This window comes from Manis javanica, chromosome 2 (assembly GCF_040802235.1).
Source record: "Manis javanica isolate MJ-LG chromosome 2, MJ_LKY, whole genome shotgun sequence".
Classification (NCBI taxonomy): Eukaryota; Metazoa; Chordata; class Mammalia; order Pholidota; family Manidae; genus Manis; species Manis javanica.
The window spans coordinates 225878625-225886811 of NC_133157.1; the positions used below are offsets into that span (position 1 = coordinate 225878625).

Sequence of the window (8187 nt, forward strand, 5' to 3'; positions counted from 1 at the left end):
CGACTCTGGGCTCAACTCAGCGGCCTGACGTTCTCCTGGAAGGTCCGTCTGGGGAAAGAGGCACAAGGCGGCGGTGGCTTCCTTGAGGGTCAGTGTCCTGGGTCCTCCTAGTTCAAGACCAAAGAGAGAAATCCCAGAATGGTCAGAGGATGAGTCAAGGCAGGAGGGGCCATGACAGTGTCTGAGCCGCATAGACAAGCATCGTCCCCACAGTCGGGCCCCAGGAGAGGGGACCTTGTTGCCCCATTTTACAGATGGTGATGCTGAGGCTCAGAGATGAGAAAGGTTAAAGAAAAGGGACTTTTCCTGTAGCCAGTGAGCAGAGGAGACAAATGGAGGTAAGGGTGGCTGTTCTCCGGAGGCGATGCACTGCCTCGGGACTTACCTTTCCTGCGTCTCCTGGCACCTGGTGGGCACTGCACTGTTCACTCCCTTGTACTGGGTGGTAGCCCATAGAGATGGTGCCCTCCGGGGAAGTGGAGGCCAAGATGTGGGCAGTGGGCTCTTCAGCTGGCGGTTACCTCCAGGCTTGAGGTCCTCGGGCTGCGGCTCCATCTCCATATGGTCTATGATGTACCAGAGAGCAGCTGTGAACTTAACCAGGCACTGTTTTAGACACAAGAGAGTCAATAGTTAGAAGGGAATCACTTCTGCTTTTAAGAAAGTTTTATTCTAGTGGAGACAGAGAGACAGTGCAATGCTTAAAGACACACACATGTACCCAATACAAAGACCCTGACAAGGACTGTAATTGAGATAGACTGGGGTGATACGATAGGGTACCTGTCTCAGGGAGACTGGATGGAAAACCTCTGAGTAGATTGCATTTGGGCTGAAACTTGGATGCTGGGAAGGAGGCGGCCAAGCAATGGTCTGGCAGGGAGGTGAGGGGATTCCAGGGTGAAGGGACAGTATATGCAAATGTCCTGTGGCAGGAAGCAGTTTGTCACGTTTGAGGGATTCTGAATGGAGGGTCTGAGGGAGAATGAGGAGAGCTGAGATCAGGTAGAACATGGTCAGGGAGGTCTTGAGAGCTGGGTAGGGGCTTGGATTTTCTTCTAAGAGTAATGAAGAACTGGCAAAGGTCTTCCAAAGTGCCCTCTGGCAGATCTGGGAGAGCAAGGTAGGAGGCGAGGGGAATCACGTAGGAGGTGTGGCAATAGTCCAGGTGAGGAGAATGGGCTGGGCCCCGGCTGGCAGCTGTGGGGTGGCGAGCAGAGGCCATTTGGAATGTTCTGGAGGTGCTGTTGAGGGACTCGCTGCTGCCAGGTGAGGCATGGGAGAGGGGCACTTGTATTTATACCTGAATGTTGGCGGTTGAAGGAGCCATTGGCTGGAACAAATTGTGAGTGTGGGAGAAGCTGGGAGTGGTAGTGCGGGGACCCACAATTCCAGTTTCGGAAGGTCAGCTTGACGCGCCTAAAGGCCCCCAAGAGGGCCCTCTCTATGGGGCTGGGCATGTGTGCCTGGAGTTCAGAGAGGAGATTCGGCTGAGGATGTGACTGTGAGAGCTTTCAGCATGGAGGGGGCACCGACTGCCATGGCCACGAGGCGGCCCCTTCCCCATACGCACTCCTGCTGGGGAAAGGGGGCTGAGCCCCTGCACCTGGCAACTCCTACGTTCCTGGAGAAGGAGGCATCCAGGGAAAGCTGGGGGAGAGGCAGCAATCAGGCAGCAGCCAGCTTGGTGGGTGTCACGCAATCCCAGAGAACAGAGGTGTTCATACGGAAGTGGGGGTCAGCCATGTCAGCTGCTGTGAAGGGCCAGCGGGGTGAATACAGAGCACAGGCTGTTGGCTGGGACCAGGTGGACTTGATTCACGAGGCTGTAAGGTCCATTGTGAGGACTTAGAACTGAGTTGGCTGGGGACACATCAGTACACAGGAACTCTCAGGAATCCTGCCGGGAGACAGGGCGGGAGGGATGCGGGATGAGTACAGCGATTCTATATCTATATCTACATAAAGATATCCCAATATTTACTTAAATCCAGGATCGAGGAGCTCGGGTTCACGTCCTTCAATGTTTTCAGCCTTACCTTTGGCCTCTGTCCCACGGTGTGGGGACCGTCCTGCCTACCAAGGATTCCTGCCGCTGCAGCGCCTGTCACCCTCTGTGCCCCAGTCCACGTGCTGTGGCAGAACGGGGGAGGGGTGCGTGGGTGGTGCACAGTGGGCATCCCTGGCAAAGTGAGGTGGGAAGGGGCCTTCCAGAGGTACAGGGCCGCCAATCATGAGCATCTTGACCCGAGACAGATTTGTGATGTCCATTCCACAGGTAATAAGCCAGTAAAAGAGTTTTATGCGAGTAAGTGATGGGATTTGGCCTGTGTTTCAGAAAAGCAGTTGCTCACTGCGTCAGGGGAGCGCCTGCTCAGTGCATGTGAGGGAGAGGGTGGGGGAGGTTTTCTTAAGGAAGATCCAAAGAGATGGGAAAGGAGAACAAGGGTGGGTAAGGAAGCCTTTCGTAGGGCAGAGGACCAGAGACCGACTGGGGGCCCCAGGGAGAGGGAAGCAAGTGTGCGATGGGGAAGCTCAGCGACCTGGCCGGTGTGACAACAGACCAGAATGTCTGACTGAGCTGGAGCAGAGCAAGGGCCGTGGGGCGCCTTTCCCACCGAGCGGACCAGCCCGCAGCCAAGGACCCCTTGTTCTCCTCTCTTGCCAGAGTGCCTTTTGTCCCCAGCCTTCTCAAGCACTGAATGATCACAGTTGCCCAGGCGAGAGTTTTCTAAGAAGATAAATAGCATGATTACCTATGTGTCAATCCACACGACCTTATTGCACGGAGCAAACATTAACTTGAGCTGCCGCTGCTAAAACAAGATTTAAATCTAATCAGGATGTTCAAGAACTACTTGTCCTACCTTCAATCTGCGGTATGAATCAGGGTGAATATTTCCTCTCTCCCCCCAAGTGCTCATTATAACTATGCTGTTCACTTCAGAAATGCAGTCATCCACTGCCCTAGTCCCAGCTTAAGAATTGAGAGATATTTCACATCCATGTGAGTGAAGAGGTGAAGTATCTTTTTATAGTCCCTGCTGAGAAACTTGACCCAGCATTGCCCCTGGTCCAGTGCAGGGGACGTTCTCTAGAGCAGGGTGAGCACCGAGAGGAAGCCAAGGAGAATTTCCTTCCCGAGCTCTCGGTTCAGAAACAGTGGCCGGACGTCTGAACCGGGGGCATTGGGCCAGGACCTGAAGAGGAGGCGACAGGACGCCAGAACCATGAGGGAGCCTCTCTGTGGCGCCAGCCTGAGGGCCCAGAGGCGCAGATCGGCCCGGCGTACAAGCCTTACAGTCCAGACTCAGAAAGAAACCTCAGACCACACGAGAGCCTCTAAAAAATATGTTGGACTCCACTGTTATATGTAATTGCAAAAAATATGCAATAACTCCATCACAGTCATTCTACCGGCATCCCATCTCATTCAGATTAAAAGCTCGAGTCCTTAGGGTCGGTTCTAGAACGTACGTCATCTACACGAGCCCCCCACTCCATCCTCAGTCCCTGGGCCTGCTCACCTCGCTGAAGCATTCTGCTACTTCCCCCAACCCTGGCTCACTCTGTTCCCACACTAGTTCCTTCACGGGCCTCACATACACAAAGCAGACTCTGCCCCAGGACCTTTGTACAAGCAGCTTCCTTTATAACTAAATGGCTCTATCACCTTCTTTGGTCTCTACGCAAATGCTGACTAGTCTGTGACTTTCCCTGGAAGTCTCATGCAAGTCACCCTTTTTCCTGATCTCAGTTTCCTGTTTACCTTGATTTTTTATCTCCAGAGCAGTTCCATCTAACACAAGTGTTTACTTTCTGTCTCCCTCCTCTAGAATGGCATGATGGCAGAACTGTGTCGATTGAGGTTACTATTTAATCTCCAGTAAGATTAAATACTAAATTAAAAAACTATAATGTTTTTCTGGAGCATACATGGGCTCAACAAATATTTACAGAATGAATATGTAACTTGAGGACTCTCTCTCTCTAACAAATTTGCAATGAGTTGGGAAGTATTACAACAGTTGGGAATTCCTTATTATTCAACACAACTAAGGCACGAAGACAACAGGTCCTGTCCCTGACTTCTAAAACAAGATGTGGGCCCACTGATGGGCCCCTCGCAACAAACCTTGGAGTTAGGTTTTGCTATTAACATGTCTTTTTTTCACTAATGAACTAAAAGAATAAACAAAGACTGTGAGGCAACCCACCCCAAACTCCAGAGGCAGTGAATGGAGGAGTGTGATCTCAGGGGCTGACCTCTTAGCCGTGGTGGTAACTGAGTCCCTGAGACTGCCAGCTTCTCCTCCTTCTGAACACAGGGTGTAAGTTTCCTTCCCTAAGTTCCTCCCAGTTAGTCAAAGCCATCTGATTCTCTTTTGAAAAAGAAATATGAGCAGGATTAACCTGTGTTGCTCCTAGGGTGCCTGACAGCCTGCTGTTCACCCCATTGGTGAGGAGGGGCTGCCACCCTAGGGTGATGGGAGGGCTGAACACAGGACATGCAACACCGGGCGGGTGAGATGGGCTGCAGTTAATCAGTCACACATATGCACAGCCCTGCGGTGAGGACACTGTGTGCCGTGCCTCGCTGGGCATATGGGAGATGCACTCGGGAACAGAGCAAACAGCCAGGGCGGTAGGAGGCAGGCTCTGAAGTGTCAGGGTGGGGGTGCCCCCTAGTTCCTGCAGGAGGATGCGGCTGGCTTGTTTGAACACTTCTGCAGGCCGGCAGGGACTTGAAATCCACCGTGTAGAGATAAACAGAAACTGCACCTGGTCCTCTTGGGAAGAAGGGACCTGATCCAGTGGAGTAGTTTGGGGGTGGGGCCTGAGTTGAGACCATCCAGGCCCTCCCAGCATGGCCAGATGTCAAGCAGCTCTTAATATTGGGTCTTGATTTTAAGCCTGATACCGCACAGGGCCTGCGTGGGGCCAGCCTCGTGTCCTCCCCACTCTCAGAGTGATCCTGGGGGCGCACAAGGACGTGGGGCACCTACAGCCTGGGCCGCTGGCTGACTGATGCTCAGCACAGGCTCGCTGTGCTGTCGTGTGGGAAAACCACACTTACGTGTTGTGGCAAACTAGCTTCAAAAACGGCCCCAAGAATCCCAGTCCCTGTGTCACCACTTCTCCCAGCTATTCAACTAAACCATGGTATCCGTGCTGCTGTGAAGGGGCTTTGCGGCTGTGAGGAGGGTCCCTAATCACTTTGAGTTAATAAAGAAGCGGATCATCCCGGGTGGGCCTGACCTAATGTGGGGCACCCTTCAAAGGGCCTGGACCCTCTGAAGAAAAAGATTTGGGCCTGAAGGGTGTGCAGAGGCGCCTCACGGCAGGGACCCGAGTGTGCTCCCAGCTGACAGCTAGCAAGAAAATGTGGACCTTCGTCCTGATGCCAGTTCTGCCAATAGCAACCTGAGGGAGCTGCCCTGGCCAGACCCCCTGGTGAGGACACAGCCCCAGGTGACACCTCAATCCAGCCTGTGAAGCCCTGAGGAGGGGACCCGGCTAACATGCTGATCTCCTGGCCCACAGAACCAGTGAGGTGACAGATCTGTGCTGCTCTGAGGTGCCTGCCTGTGGCCGTTGTACAGCAGTGTGAAACTAATACAGTTGTGTTAGTCATCTTAAACTAAGATATAGTCACTGTTATTGGTGCTGTTTCTGCGGCATCGTCTACACATTTTGGTAAGACCACACTACAGACAGCTGCCGCCTTCCTGTCACTTAATGCACTGTAATTATCCAATAATCCAATTTTTCATTTATGTGCCCCATGACTTGAGGGTGATACTGCTCACTCTAATCAGCGTTTATCCGTGAAACTGCCACATGGTTCACATTCAATGAGTGTTTGAAATGAGCACATGAGGGATAAGAGATGAGAAAATCATGTCCAGTGGTGGCGCTTCAGAGGAGAAATCAGCTCAGCATGGGTGAAGAAAATATTCCGGAGATTACTCACAAAAGGTGGAGCAGGCAGAAAAGGTGGCAAGGGATTCTAGTCAGAGGTGCAACATACAAAGAGGGGGCTGAAAATCAGGAAAACAATCCCATTCACAATTGCATCAAAAAGAATAAAATACCTAGGAGTAAACCTAACCAAGGAAGTGAAAGACCTTTACCCTGAAAACTACAAGACACTCTTGAGAGAGATTAAAGAGGACACTAACAAATGGAAACTCATCCCATGCTCTTGGCTGGGAAGAATTAATATTGTCAAAATGGCCATCCTGCCTAAAGCAATCTATAGATTCAATACAATCCCAATCAAAATACCAATGGCATTCTTCAATGAACCAGAGCAAATAGTACTAAAATTCACATGGAACCACAAAAGACCCCAAATAGCCAAAGCAGTCCTGAGAAGGAAGAATAATGCTAGGGACATTATGCTCCCCGACTTCAAGCTCTACTACAAAGGCACAGTAATCAAGACAATCTGGCACTGGCACTAGAACAGCCCAACAGACCAATGGAACAGACTAGAGAGCCCTGATATAAAGCCAACCATATATGGCCAATTCATATATGATAAAGGAGCCATGGACACACAATGGGGAAATGACAGTCTCTTCAACAACTGCTGTTGGCAAAACCAGACAGCTACATGCAAGAGAATGAAACTGGATTATTGTCTAACCCCATACACAAAAGTAAACTAAAAATGGATCAGAAACCTGAATGTAAGTCATGAAACCATAAAACTCTTAGAAGAAAACATAGACAAAAAATCGTGAATATAAACATGAGCAACTTTTTCCTGAACACATCTCCTCGGGCGAGGGAAACAAAAGCAAAAATGAACACATGGGACTACATCATGCTAAAAAACTTCTGTACAGCAAAGGACACCATTAGCAGAACAAAAAGGCAACCTACAGATGGGAGAATGTATTTGTAAATGACATATCAGACAAGGGGCTAACATGTAAAATACATAAAGAACTCACATGCCTCAACACCCAAAAAGCATATAACCCTATTAAAAAATGGGCGGAGTATCTGAACAGACACTTCTCCAAATAAGAAATTCAGACGGCCAACAGGCACATGAAAAGATGCTCCACATCACTAATTATCAGGGAAATGCAAATTAAAACCACAATGAGCTATCACCTCACACCAGTTCAACACCTCACACCAACATCAAACAGACTAGGAACAACAAATGCTGGTGAGAATGCGGAGAAAGGGAAACCCTCCCACACTGCTGGTGGGAATGTAAGCTAGTTCAACCATTATGGAAAGCAGTATGGAGGTTCCTCAAAAAACTAAAAATAGAAATATCATTTGACCTGGGAATTCCACTCCTAGGAATTTACTCAAAGAATACAAGTTCTTAGATTCAAAAAGACATGTGCACCTTTATGTTTATGGAGGCACTATTTACAATATCCAAGATATGGAAGCAACCTAAGTGTCCATCTGTAGATGAATGGATAAAGAAGAGGTGGTGCATATACACAATGGAATATTATTCGGCCATAAGAAAGAAACAAATTCTACCATTTGCAACAACATGGATGGAGCTACAGGATATTATGCTTAGTGAAATAAGTCAGGCAAAGACAGACAATTGCCATATGATTTCCCTCATCTGTGGAGTATAACAACGAAGTAAAACTGAAGGAACAAAAAAGTAGCAGAGTCACAGACTCCAAGAAGGGACTAGTGGTTACCAAAGGGGAGGGATGGGGGAGCGCGGGTGGGGAGGGAGGAAGAAGGGGATTGGGAGGTACTATGATTAGGCCACATGGTGGCGGTGTGGGGGGGGGTGGGGGGGGGTGGTCACGGGGAAGACAGTGTAGCACAGAGAAGACAAGTAGTGTCTCTGTGGCATCTCACTACACTGATGGACAGTGACTGCAATGGGGTTTGGGGTGGGGACTGAATAATATGGGTGAATGTAGTAACCACATTGTTTTTCATGTGAGTGTATACCAAGGATACCTTAATAAAAATAAATTAATAAAAGCTTGTAGGCTTATGATGGGGATTATGTTGAATCTATAGCCGATCTAGGGAGAACCGTCATCCAACTGAATCTCCGAATCCGTGAACACGCCACCCCCTCTTCATTTATTCATGTCTTAATTTTTTCAGTAATGTTTTTAACTTTTATTATGGTATCATTGATATACAATGTTATGAAGGATTCACATGAGCAAACACTGT

At 49.4% G+C, this 8187-nt stretch overlaps 1 long non-coding RNA gene across 1 annotated transcript; it reads right to left on the reverse strand.

The window, feature by feature from the left end:
- LOC140848064 (uncharacterized) lies at nt 1-1125 on the reverse strand. The gene is made up of 3 exons (XR_012128624.1): nt 784-1125; nt 386-606; nt 1-107 (listed from the first exon to the last, which is right to left on the reverse strand). It is a non-coding gene; the product is annotated as an uncharacterized lncRNA (long non-coding RNA).
- Nucleotides 1126-8187: the final 7062 nt, after the last annotated feature.